Genomic DNA, 13,838 nt, shown 5'->3' with positions numbered 1-13,838 from the left:
GTACATTTACACAATGGAATTGTACTTAGTTATCAAAAACAAGGAAATCATGAATTTTGCAGGGAAATGTATAGAACTAGAAAAGATCATCTTGAGTAAGATTACCCACACTCAGAAAGACACTCATGGTATATACTTACTTATAAGTGGATATTTGCCCAACCTAGATGTCCTCAGAGAGACTCCAACCAGCGAGGGATCAAGACAAATGTTGGGACTCACAGCTGTACTTGGGCAGAAAGATGAGAGTCTTATGGAAAAGTGTGGGAATGGAAGGACCTAGAGGGGTTAGGAGCCCCACAAGACCATCATGGCTGTTGGATCTGGATCCAGGGGGCTGTATAAACTGATGTACCAACCAAGGACGATGCATTTAGAGAACCTAGACCCCCTGTACAGATGTAGCCAATGGACTGCTCATTCTCCATGGTAGTGAGGCATGTGGGCACTGCCTCCGACATGAACTCTGGTGCCCACAATTTGATCACTTCCTCTTGATGAGGCAGCCTTCCTGGCCCACAAAGAAAGGCATGCAGGCTATCCTGATGAGACCTGGTAAATTATGGTCATATGGCGGGAGAGGAAGGTCCCCCCTGTCAGAGGACTAGGGAAGTGGAATATGGCAGAAAAGGAAGGGAGGGTGGGACTGGGAGGATATGAGCAAGGAGACAACAGTCGAAATGTAATATGAATAAATTATAAGTAAAACATACATGAAAAAGAATGCATTCTGCTCTTGCAGACAACCTGGGTTGAGTTCCCACACACATGTGGTAGCTTATAACTGCCTGTAACTCTAGCTCCAGTAGATCTGACACCCTATTTTGACCTCTGCAGGTATCTATATTTGTATGCATATTCCCATAAATTATAACTATGCATATAATTTAAATTAAAATAAATTGGGCTAGAGAGTTGTCTCAGCCGTTAAGGGCATAGGATGATGATTTTCTAGAGGACTTGGGTTTGATTCTCAGCACCTATAAGGCAGCTCACCACTGTCTGTAACCCCAGTTCCAAAGGATATGACACCCTCCTCTGACCACTTTGATCACTATATACATGTGGTAAACAGACATACATGCAGAAAAGCACTAATACAATAAATCTTTAAAAATCATATAAAATAAGTCTTAAAATAGAGTCACTATCTCTTTCTTCATTATTCTTAACTTGTTTTATTGTCTTCAAATCCAAAAAAAATTAGAAGGAACTGAGTGTCTTGGTAAGATAAACGATGGAATGTATCTATTGTATATGTCAGTTAGGCAACTCTTGGTTACTTTGATAACACACAGTTTGCTAGTGACAGAAGTGAGACAGTTGTGGTTTGAGGCATGAAAGGAAGTGAGACAGCAGACATAGCCAGCAGGGAAGATAAGAGAGAGGTAAGAGTGACTGGATGACAAAAAGAAAAAAAGAGGGACAAGTGTTCAAAGAAGAATAGTAGAAAGGTAAGCATTTCAGTACACCTTTAGATAAGGAGAAGGGGTCATAAGAAAGGCAGTATTTGAAGAGTGGTTATGATCGAGGGATCTGGATTCTGAGTAAAATGAGGATGGGGGTCAGGTATTCAAGGGTTAAAGTAGAAATTGGCTTTTAAGAAGAGCAAGAGCCAGCACTTTCTGAGCCTGGAGGACATGAGTTAAGGATAGTAATAGATAAATGTGTTCATAAGGAGGCTGGGCTGAGAGTTAAAACCACTCTCCACAAGGAAAGAGATTTTGTTATCTGCTAGAAGTGTGGGAGTCATGGATGAAGTAATGTCTTGAAGAGCATGGTGATAGTTTCTGAGAAGAGTGTGGGAGGAATCTGCAGAAGCTCGGTTCTGCAGGGTTGTTATTGTCTGTCCAACTGAGACGGAAGCAGTGCATAGCTTCAAAGCTGTGTGACTTCTTCCTGCTGCACTCAGCCTCTAGGTGTCTAAACAGACAATGCAAATTACACCAACAGCCCAGCCATTGCTTTCCAAAGCCCTGGTGACAGTCATTATAGGACAGGAATTCATGGAGATGCAAAGCATTGGTCCATGCTGTCAAGGAAAGAAAGTAAGGCTAGGAGTGAGGTGACACACTGAGAGAAAATGGGGAGGGGATACAAGCATCCTCATTTAATGCTCACAGGAACCTCTTCTGTAAACTGTTTGAGCAATCCAACTTTGTACATGAAAAAACAGAGATGTGGAGAAATAAGATGAGTTGTTTGGTAAGGCACCAAGTAACTAAGATGATGCAAACTTTTCCTACTCCACTGTATCTACCCTTGTCTGACCATATAGTATTGTCTTTTTTCTGTCTCTGAACCCAAGGACTAAAGTGTGTGAGGGTTAATCTTCATGTCAACTTGAATGCATTGGGAATCACCTAGGAGACACATCTCTGGTTATGTCTGTTAAGGTGTTACCAGAGAGGATGAACTAAAGAGGGATGACCCACCCTGAATGGAAGACCCACCCTGAATGCAGGTAATTTATGTTGAATAAAATGGGACAGAGGAGAAAGTGGATGAACACTGGCATTTGTTCCTCTCTCCTTGCTTTTGGAGGATGCAATGGGATCAACCACTCCGTGCCCCTCCCACCACAGCGAGAGCTGGTCTTGCCACCATGCTTATTCTACCATGATGGACTGTACTCAAACTAGCAACCAAAATAGACTCTTCCTTCATTAAGTTGATTCATGTCAGATATTTTGTTAGAAGGATGAGATAGCAAGTAGTATATTATATAAGGCAATATTTTTGAATATTCAAATTTAACTCAAGTCATTTCAGGCCTCACTAGTTTAACTACACAAATGAAGTCACAGCAACCCAAATTTTATTTGCTTATTTCTTCTACTTTTATAATAAAGTACTTTATCTTTAGGTAAAGTCTCTTTGTCCTAAGTACTTAAAAAATATCTGAGGGTGTCACAAATACTCATAAACATGTTCATTTTCATTGGATACTCTTACTTATTACTGGGTGATTGTGCATGCCAGTGCCCTTTATTGTACCATGCAATGGTCATGGCTTTGAGGTTGACCTGACTGGGTGACAAGGCCATGAAGAAAGGACAGGCACACAGACACACTTACAGAAAAGCTAGGATCAGGTGGGCCATGGGCTCTGATGGAGACCCAGCAGCAGCAGCCAAGAAATTCAACACATTTATTTTATACATATGAATTGAGAAGGCAGATTCATGATATACAGTTGAACAAGAAGTAGGTCTCTTTGGGGAGTAGTCTCTGGTTGCAGTCATCCTGGAGAAGGAAGTTATCTATGGTAGATATTTCTGCTTACCCTAGTTTTAGGCAAAGGTCAATTGTTTGTAACATCCTTTGGACCAGAGGAAAGCTGTGCCATTTCTTTGAGCCTGACTCAGAGAAGGCTTTGCTATTCCCATGGATCTGGGGCATAGGAATCCTGGGTGTGGCTGCGTTTGTGTCAAGAGCACACACTCATTCAGAACTTCCTCAGTTCTGCACACAGTGGTCTTTAACTTCCAGAGAAGTCCTTTGTCTCTTATCTAGGATAACAAATCTGTTAAGTAGCAGAGAAAAAAATGAAAACTGAAGTTGAATTATTTTGCCGCTGTTTTAGGGCTTTTGGTACTACTAGGCACTGTGTCTACATAGAACATACTTGGAGGATGGTCTTCTCTTCCTCAGCTTGTAATACTTAATGCTTCATACATCACTGGGACAGTTCATTCTTCTAAGGTTTTGTAGCATTTACTAGTGACACTTGCTGGGCTTTGAAACTCATCACCTTGAATTCTTTTGTGGTTCTCTATAATTTTTAAAAATTTATTTTTGTATTTGTATGTGTGTATGTATGTGTGCATATGTGTGTATGTGGGTTGGGTATGTATGGACACATGCACATCTATGTATGTGGGTACTCTAGGAGTCAAGAAGACGCTGTCAGATCTCCTGGAGTTGGAGTTACAGGTGGTTGTAAGCAACATGATGTGGGTTCTGAAAGCTGACTTCTGGTCCTTTGGGTGTGCAGCAAGCATTCTTAAACCATCTTTTTAAGCCCACATTTCTTTAACTTTTAAGAATATATATTTTGGAACCATTTTTTTTTTGGTAATGGAGGTTGTGTGTATATAATATTAGTCTTTTGTTTTGTTTTACAAATGTATTTGCAGGGTGTTTTGCCAAGTCGTCTCTTAATCTCCTTGTGCCCTCTCATCTATGGTTTCTGTTTCTAAATTTTCATTTTTTATTTTGTAGATTTGTGTTCACCTACTTTTTCCTTAATTACATTAACTTGTTATTTATTCACTTTTTAAAAACAAACATTTTGGGTGATTTATTTATTAATAATACTGTTTTGGTTCTGACTTTATATTTAGACTTAATTAATTTCTTCCTTTTCTTTAGCTGGATGCCTAATTAAATTTTCTTACTCTTCTTTAATTATTTATGACAGAATTTTTCACTGAGCTCCAATTTAGCTCTAGACTATAAGTGCTGATAGTTCTTTCTTTTTCATTTCTTTTTGCTAGATAGTTTTAAAATGTACTCAAGAACTTTTGGGTTAATTTAAAAATTTCCAGTTAAAAATGTCTTTAAAAAGCTGTGAGTAATTACAAGATTTCTTGCAGTGTGTTCAGAAAGAGTTTTCTGTGCCATCTAACTTCGAAGTTAGCATAGTATTTTGATTCCTAATAGGCAGTTGCTTTCCCCAGCATGCAAAAGAAGGAGGAGGAGGGAGAGGAGGAGGAAGAGGAGGAGGAGGAGGAGGAAATTGAGCTCAGGCCATCAGGCTTGGCAGTAAGCACCTTTGTCTGCTGAGCTATCTCAATGGCCCTAGTTTGTTTTTGTAAATAATGAATAGAGATTTTAGTAAGTAATATTGTAATCAACATTGTAACAATGTTCTGAAATGTTTCTCTGTAGCCAAAAACAATGTATAAGAGGTCATTAATTAAAATTCTAGAGATTTCCTTATAACTTGTGTTATTTTTTTTAGTCAGGGAGTATGATTCCACTTCTAATATCCTCATGTGTTCTCCCACCAAAGCTGGAGCCCGGAACTAGATAGGTTGTTCTGTGTGGCAGTCTGTTTGCTATATAACTTATGCAATCATCCTTAGAGACCCATCCACAGATGGTAGTGTTCAATGGGGCTTTCCTATATGGCAAGGTTGCTATTTTATATTATTGATAATTTCCAGTATTGTAGGTTTTTTTTTGAAGTCTATACAAATCTTTATTTTTAACATTCAAAAGAAAAACATATCTATTCCAATAGCTTTCCCAGGCCTGATGACCCAATGAATTACACACACAGTCTTGAAATGAGGTTCTTGGCTCCCTCCTTCACAAAGTCAGGGAATATGAATTCAACTTGGTGAGATCCTCCTATAGATCTCCTGGTGAGTGTGGGCCTCAAAAGGAGGGCATCCCAACTAGAAACTCATAGCCAAGGACACTGAAGGTCCAGAGGTCTACTTTCTCATTGTGCATTTGGCCTTCAATCATCTCCGGGGGTCTAGGTGCCATACACAGTATAATGGAGTGTGTACAACCATTCAAAGACTGCAATGTTCAGCTCTCCATTTGGCCCAAGAAGTAGGTTCTCCAGCTTAATGTCTTTGTGGATGACTTAGAATAAGAGTAAAACAGAGCATTTGCTAACTCAGTGATATAAGTTGCTGTTGTCTGCTAATCAAACTTGGAGAGTTTTTGAAGCTCTCTGTAGACTGTTCCAAGGGGTGCATATTCTAGAATCAGATTAATTCCAGTGGCCTCATGGAGATAATCCATACAGCCCGAAGAAAGTTGTTTTTCAACCCTGGCCACTCGGTACCTTCCAAGATAGCCTCAGGGCTGTTCTATACTTTCTGAGAAAAAACACACCCTCATACCTGTCCCGAACACCCGACAGCCCATGATGTCCCGAGCTAAGCTCTTGTCCAGTCAGGGATAAAATAACTAGTAACCAATCATTTTAAAGGGCATTATTAAGAACCAATCATGGTCCAACAACTCTGCCTAACTGCCAATTCTACTGCTGTAAGAGTATAAAAGATCCAAGCTTTGCTTATTCTGGGTCTCCAGCTCAATAGAACTTGGTAGACCTCCATCACGATGAATCAATAAAGCATCCCTTGCTGTTTGCATCGGACTGGACTCTCATGTATCATTAGACTCTGGGATTCGGCCAGAACAGCTCGTGCTCCACCCCTAGTTTCTCCAGCTGCATTTTAAACAGCATCTTCAGGGCCTGGACAAACTTGCTTTTCTTCTTCCTTGCCAAATAGACGTTTCCAAACTTTCGTTTACCTAGTGGACAGCTGTGGGGAGCCATGCTAAATTTGGCCATGTTACAAAACCCCTGCTTAGGCTGCACACTGTGACCTTCAAGTTGCTGACCCTTGCTGAAGGAGATTTTGTGTTCTAGGCTATCTTTGGGTTATTTACTTTTGAAAGAAATAGAGAAGTTCTTGCAGGGAAGCACCCAGAGGATTAAGGAGGTTCCTACAGGGAGCTATTCAGGCTATTGTATTCCTACGTGGGGCCTAGGGAGAGTGGGATTAGAATTGATCCTATTGACCTTGTTATATATAGTCTTTTTTTTTATGTGTTCATTTTTGGTGTTTATTAAAGCTTTTCTTCTGTTTTTGCTTTGGTTACTTTTTTAAAAACACATTTTTATTGAAAAATAAAATAATTCATATTACATCTCACTTTCTATCCCATCCCATGCATCCTCCCATTCCTCCCTCCCTCCCACTTTCACCCCAATCCCCCTTCCCTATGACTGTGACCGAGGGGGGCCTCCTCCCCCTGAATATGGTGCTAGGGTATCAAGTCTCTTCTTGGCCATCCACTATCCTTCCTCTGAGTGCCATTGGGCCTCCCCAACAAAGGGACATGGTCAAATATGGGGCACCAGAGATCCTGTGAAAGTCAGTCCCCAGTCTCCACTTAACTGTGGAGAATGTTCTGTCCCTTGGTTAGATCTGGGTAGGGGTTTGATGATGACTGCACGTTTTGTCCTTGGTTGGTGCCTTTGATCAAACAGAACCCCTGGGCTCAGATCCACCCATCATAATGTTCCTCTTGTAGGTTTCTAGGACCCTCTGGATCCACCTACTTCCCTATCCCCTATATTTTTCTCACCTAGAGTCTCAATAGGATGTTCTCACCTCTATCCCACTTTCCTGGTAGATGCAGACTTTCATGGGACCTGCCCCTTGGGCTAGTATCCAGTTATAAATGAGTATATACCATTTGTGTCTCTGCTTCTGGGTTAGCTCACTCATTATGATCATTTCTAGTTCAATCCATTTATCTACAAATTTTGGGAATTCCTTGTTTTTAACAGCTGAGTAGTATTCCATAGTGTATATGTACCACAGTTTCTTTATCCATTCTTCTACTGAGGGACACTTAGGCTGTTTCCATGTTCTGGCGATTATGAATAAGGCTGCTATGAACATACATGGTTAAGCAAATTTTCTTGTTGTGTGCTGGAGCATCTTCTGGGTATATTCCAAGGAGTGGAATAGCTGGGTCTTGAGGAAGCCCTATTCCCATTTTTCTGAGATAGCACCAGATAGATTTCTGAAGTGGCTGTACTAGTTTGCATTCCCACCAGCAATGAAGGAGTGTTCCTCTCTCCCCACATCCTTGCCAGCATGTGTTGTCACGTGAATGTTTGATTTTAGCCATTCTGATGGGTGTAAGATGGAATCTCAGAGTTGTTTTGATTTGCATTTCTCTGATGACTAGAGATGTTGAGCATTTCTTTAAGTATTTCTCAGCCATTTGATATTCCTCTGTTGAGAATTCTCTGTTTAATTCTGAGCCCTATTTCTCAATTGGGTTATTTGGTTTGGTGGCGTTTAATTTCTAGGTCAATTCTCAACTTTATATGGAAAAACAAAAAACCCAGAATAGCAAAAACAATCTTATACAATAAAAGATCCTCAGGAGGAATCTCCATACCTGATCTCAAGCTGTACTATAGAGCAATAGTAATTAAAACAGCATGGTACTGGCACAGCAATAGGCTGGTTGATCAATGGAATCAAATTGAAGACCCAGATATGAATCCACACACATATAGCTACCTGATTTTTGATAAAGAAGCCAAATATATTCAATGGAAAAAGGATAGCATCTTCAACAAATGGTGCTGGTCTAACTGAATTTCTACATGTAGAAAAATGCAATTGGACCCATACTTGTCACCATGCACAAAACTCAAGTCCAAATGGATTAAAGACCTCAATATAAAACCAGAGACACTAAATCAGTTAGAAGAAAAAGTGGGGAAGAGCCTGGAACACATTGGCACAGGAGACAACTTCCTGAACAGAACACCAACAGCCCAGGCCTTAAGGTCAACAATTAATAAATGGGACCTCATGAGGCTGAGAAGCTTCTGTAAGGCAGGAGACACTGTCAAAAGAACAAAGCGACAGCCTACAGACTGGGAAATAATCTTCACCAACCCTGCATCTGACAAAGGTCTAATATCCAAACTTTATAAAGAACTCAAGAAATTAAACGCTATATATATATAGTCTTACTCATCTACATTGAAGAGAGTCGTGACCTGAAGTTTCTAGACTTGACTCATTATTTCTCATGTCTCTGTACCCCACTTTCAATCCCCACTCCCTCTTTCAAGCGAAGCCTAGTTCTGTTTGTCCCGCAGGCTGGGACATATTAGGCAGCCAATGTCAAAATCATCTACCCAAGCCCACTGCCTCTTTTTGAGACTTCAGTGTTCTGTTTGGATGCCTGTTCCTTTCTGGAATTATTCCCAGAGGTTGCAGACTGTGGCTGCTCATTCTTCTGGGGTATCACTGAGCTGGGTCAAGGAATGCTGGCAGCCAGCAAGTGCTTTAGCACTGGCTTCTGACATGAGCCAATTTCCTGTGCTTATGGAGGGCCATGCAGGGTGGAGTCGGAAGGACCCGCTGGGCCGATCCTAGATTCTGAGGATTAATCTGCTCAGTTATCAAGACTCATTTTGGACCTAAGGGAACTATGGTCATAACAGGCCTGGAAACATAGTTTTCTTTACATCTGTCCATGTCACCCATGGGCAGGTTCCTGCTTCTGACTGAAGCCTCCAAGTGATCCTGGTAGCTCCTCCAGTATTGTGCTTTTAATATTTTTAAAGTTTATTTATTAATTTTGTTTACATCCCATTTGGAGCCCCCTTCCTCTCTTCCAAGACCTCCCTCTCACCTTTCTCCTCAGAGAAGGTACCAACCTACCCTGGCACATTAAGTCACTGCAGAACTAGGCACATCTTCCCCCACCAAGGCCAGACAAGGCAGCTTAGTTATGGAGATGGTATCCAAAGGGAGGCAACCAAGTCAGAGAGGGCTCCGCTCCAGTTGTTGGGGGATCCACATGAAGACCAAGCTAGCACCTGCTACATATGTGCAGGAAGCCTAGGACCAGTCCATATATGCTCTTTGGTTGATGGTTCAGTTTCTGTGAGCCCCCATGGGCCCAGGTTAGTTGACTCTGTAGGTCTTCTTGTGGAGTCCTTGATTCCTCTGGCTCCCTCAATCGTTCTCCAAACTCTTTCATGTCTGAGCTCTGTCTAATGTTTCACTGTGAGTCTCTGCATCTATTTCCATCAATTGCTGGGTGAAGCCTCTCAGAGGAGTTATGCTAAGGTCCTGTTTTCAAGCATAGCAGAATAACATTAATAGTGTCAGGAATTGGTTCTCTCCCATGGGATGAGTCTTAAGACTGGTCATGCTCTCAATCTTTGCTTGATCTTTGTCCCTGCACATCTTGTAGGCAGGACAAATTTTGGGAGGAATGCTTTATGAATGGGTTGGTATCCTTATACCTCCACTGGAAGTCCTGCCTGGCTGCAAGGGGTGGCTTCTTTAGGCTCCATATCTCCTGCTGCTAGAAGACTCAGCTAGGGTGACCTTTATAGACTTCCTGAGGCCTCTCTTATTCCAGGTCTCTGGCAAATCTCATAGATGCCCCCCACCTCTGATCTCTGATCTCTCATCTAGCCCTCTTACCCCCACTCTCCCTACTCATAATCCCTATACCTGCTTCCCTCCCTATCCTCTCTTCTTCCTAGTTCCCTCCCTCCCTCCACATCCAATGCCTATTTTATTTCTATTTCTGGGTGAGATTAAAGCATCCTCCATTGGGTCCTCTTTGTAACTTAGCTTCTTTGGGTGTGTGGATTTTAGCATGGTTATCCAGAACTTAATAGCTAATACCTGCTTATAAGTAGTACATACCATGCATGCCTTTTGGGGTTTGGGTTACCTCACTCAGAATGATTTTTTCTAGTTCCATTCATTTTCCTGTAAATTTCAAGATGTCCTCATTTTTAATAGCTGAGTAGTATTCCATTGTGTAAATGTATCATATTTTCTTTATCTATTCTTTGGTTGAGAGACATCTAGGTTGTTTCTAGTTTCTAGCTATTGTGAATAAAGCTGCTATAAGCATAGTTGGGCAAGTGTCCATGTGGTACGGTGGAGTATCTTTTGGGTATGTGCCCAGGAGTTGTATAGGTGAGTCTTGAGGTAGCACTATTCTAAGTTTTCTGAGAAACAGCCAGGTTGATTTCCAAAGCAGTTCTACAATTTTACATCCAAACCAGCAATGGAGGAGTGTTCTCCTTTCTCTACATCCTTGCCAGCATGTGCTGTTGCTTGAGTTTTTAATCATAGCTATCCTGACAGGTGTAAGATGGAATCTCAGAATTGTTTGCATTTCCCTGATGACTAAGGAAGTTGAACATTTCTTTAAGTGCTTCTCAGCTATTTGAGATGCCTCTGTTGAGTATTCTCTGTTTAGCTCTGTACCCTATTTCAAAATATATTTTATTAATTTATTCATATTACATTTCAATTGTTATCCAATTCCATGTAGCCTCCTATTCCTCCCTCCTTCCCATTTTCCCCTTACTCCCCTCCCCTATGACTGTGACTGAGGGAGACCTCCTTCCCCATATATGCTCATAGGGTATCAAGTCTCTTCTTGGTAGCCTGCTATCCTTCCTCTGAGTGCCACCAGGCCTCCCCATCCAGGGGACATGGTCAAATATAGGGCAGCAGAGTTTGTTTCAAAGTCAGTCTCCACTCTCCACTCAACTGTGGGCAATGTCCCAATAATATCTCCTCCTCTCTGTCCCACTTTCCTGGTGAGTAAAGACTTTCATGGGACATGCCCCTTGGGCTAGTTTCCAGATATAAGTGAGAATATACCATTTGACTCTTTTTTTTTTAATGATTTTGTTGAAAATATTTTCTGGTCCTTAGAGTTGGGATTTTTCTTTTTCTTTTATTCCCATTACTCTTAGGCTTCATATTTTCATATGTCCTCAATGTGTCAATGTTTTGTGTCAGGAACTTTTTATATTTAACATTTTCTTTGAGTGATATATCAGTTTTTTCAATTATATCTTCTATGCCTGAGAGGCTATCCTCCATCTCTTGTATTCTGTTGGTGATGCTTTTGTTGTTCCTGTTCTCTTCCCTAAGTTTTCAATATCCAGGAGTCCTTCATGTTTGTTTTCTTTATTGCTTCTATTTCCATTTTCAGCCCTTGAACCATTTTATTCATTTCCTCACCTGCTTGATTGTATTTTACTGTGTTTCTTTAATTAATTTATTTGTTTCCTATTTAAAGGATTCTATCATCTTAAGAATAGATTTAAGGTCATTTTCTTGTGTTTTAGGTATGCTAGGATATCAAGGCTTGTAATAAAATGGCTTGGTTCTGTTGGTGCCATTTTTTCATGGCTCTTGTTGGTTGTGTTCTTATGCTGGCCTTTAGCCGTCTGGTTGTCCCTGGTGTTGGCTGGGTGTTTCTGGTGTCTGCAGGACTCCTTGGGAAGGTATGTAGAACTGTGGGTTGGAGGTTGGATGCAGAGGCCCCAGAGCCCTTCTTGTGGAGGCAGATAGAACCATGAGCCTGAGACTGGAACTCGGGGGATAGCCCAGCTATCTCTGCTAGTTGTGTCCCAGTTGGACACCCAGTCAGGGGATTAGGGTAGGTGGGGTTTAACCTGGATGATCCTGGACTCTGGACTCAGAGGTCTCCTTCAGCCTCTGGCTGGACATTCCTGGGGTCTAGCAGTTAAGCAATGGAATTTGGGATAAATAAAGAGGTGGAATTTCTAAAAGATAAAGAGGCAATGAAGCCTCATGGGTAGTATTAGTGCCATTGTAAAAGGGCAAGTTCAGGCTGTGGAGATGGCTCAGTAGTTAAAGTGTTTGCCTTGGGAAACATCAGGACCACAGTTAGAATCCCTAGAATCCATGTAAATATGCTACATAGGCTTGGTTGCCCACCTATTTTGTCAGCCTCAGTAGGTAGAGACAGGGTAATCAGCTAGCTAACAAGATGAAAAGCTCTTTGTTTGAATGAGAAACTTTGTATTCAACCAATGATATAAAGGAAGGTATGGATTATACACATTAGTGATTAACTCTGAGCCACCAATAATACATGGGTGTCACACTAAGAAAGAAATCAAAGTACTTGAGGGAAGAAACAATAAAAGCACTTCCCTTTGGAGTTATTTAACTGAGAATGACTCCAGATTTTAATTCTCTGCATTATGCTCCTTGTGTCTTCCATCCTATCTGTCTGTTGTATGAATCTGAACCTGTGCCTGCCTGAAGGCTGTCTTGTGTGAGACTACTGTGTGAGTGGTGTCTGTTTGTGTCCCCAACAAAGCACTTTGCTCTGCATTATTGAGTGGCACTGAAAGCATCACATGGAGGAAGGGATGGGATATTTTACAGAAATGTTTAACAGAGTTTTACAAGGGTTTCAGTCACTGGCTCCAACTGCTCTCAACTAATGCAGACAACAAACATCATTGTTTATCAACCAATATCCATAATGGCTGCTTTCAACCTTTATGGTAGATTTTAGAATGTTGCTTTCAACTTCTGTGTTTGCTGCTTTCAGCAAATGATATGTATTCATTATCTGGTTCAAGGACCTAGAAGAATACATAACTGAAGATTATGTATTTGCTGTGCATTAGCTTAGGTTGTAAAAGTTGATCACATGGGGAATCCAAGACAAGTAAGATTGGTTGTTACACTGTTCCTTTAAAAGCCGGTTAAACAAACAAGTTGAACATATAGTAGGATGGCAGTCTTAAGTCTTAAATGACCTCAAGGTACATTATTAATGCTGGTTGTGAGGTCCAGGAAAAGTTACACACACACACACACACACACACACACACACACACACACACACACACAGAGAGAGAGAGAGAGAGAGAGAGAGAGAGAGAGAGAGAGAGAGAGAGAGAGAGAGAGAGAGAGAGAGAGAGAGAGAACAGATAAATAAATGTTTAAAAAACTCAAAAAAGACACACATATTATTATGCCTTTTCATAAAGATCAGTAAAACTATTTTGCATTTCCCCTCACCCTGATGCTAGGCTTTTAAAAAAGTTTTCCTCTTCTAATCTATGAAATGCTTTTCTGAGAAAGTATCCCATGGGGGAAGTGAATAAAATTTGATTAAAACCACAAAATAATGACTAGATTAAAATTTTATAATGAGCTCCTTTTATGTGCTAAGTAGGCAATGTGGCTGGTGATAAGTGTAAAAGAATAAAATCAGGTCTCCAATCTCAAAAACTTCATGAAGCAAAGGAACAGGTCTGTGATGGGGAATTGGATGAACAGGCCTGCCAGGATTTCTTACTAGTTTGTGTGTTTACCTAGAGATTTGAACACATTTGAGAAAATGATCTGCCTAGTTACTTGAGTGCCCAACATAATGAGCTCTATTAGAACATCATAATAAGACACCATTACCATGATGAGCTAGAAAATTGCTCCCAAAATTTATCTGTGACAAGC

General features: G+C 40.9%; 1 pseudogene; it reads right to left on the bottom strand.

Moving 5' to 3' along the window:
* Positions 1 to 5,275: 5,275 nt before the first annotated feature.
* Positions 5,276 to 9,047, bottom strand: LOC127185200 (aurora kinase A-like; annotated as a pseudogene).
* Positions 9,048 to 13,838: the final 4,791 nt, after the last annotated feature.

This window comes from Acomys russatus, chromosome X (genome assembly GCF_903995435.1).
Source record: "Acomys russatus chromosome X, mAcoRus1.1, whole genome shotgun sequence".
NCBI lineage: Eukaryota > Metazoa > Chordata > Mammalia > Rodentia > Muridae > Acomys > Acomys russatus.
Note: the sequence above shows the minus strand (reverse complement) of the source record. Positions and strands in the feature narration are given on the sequence as shown.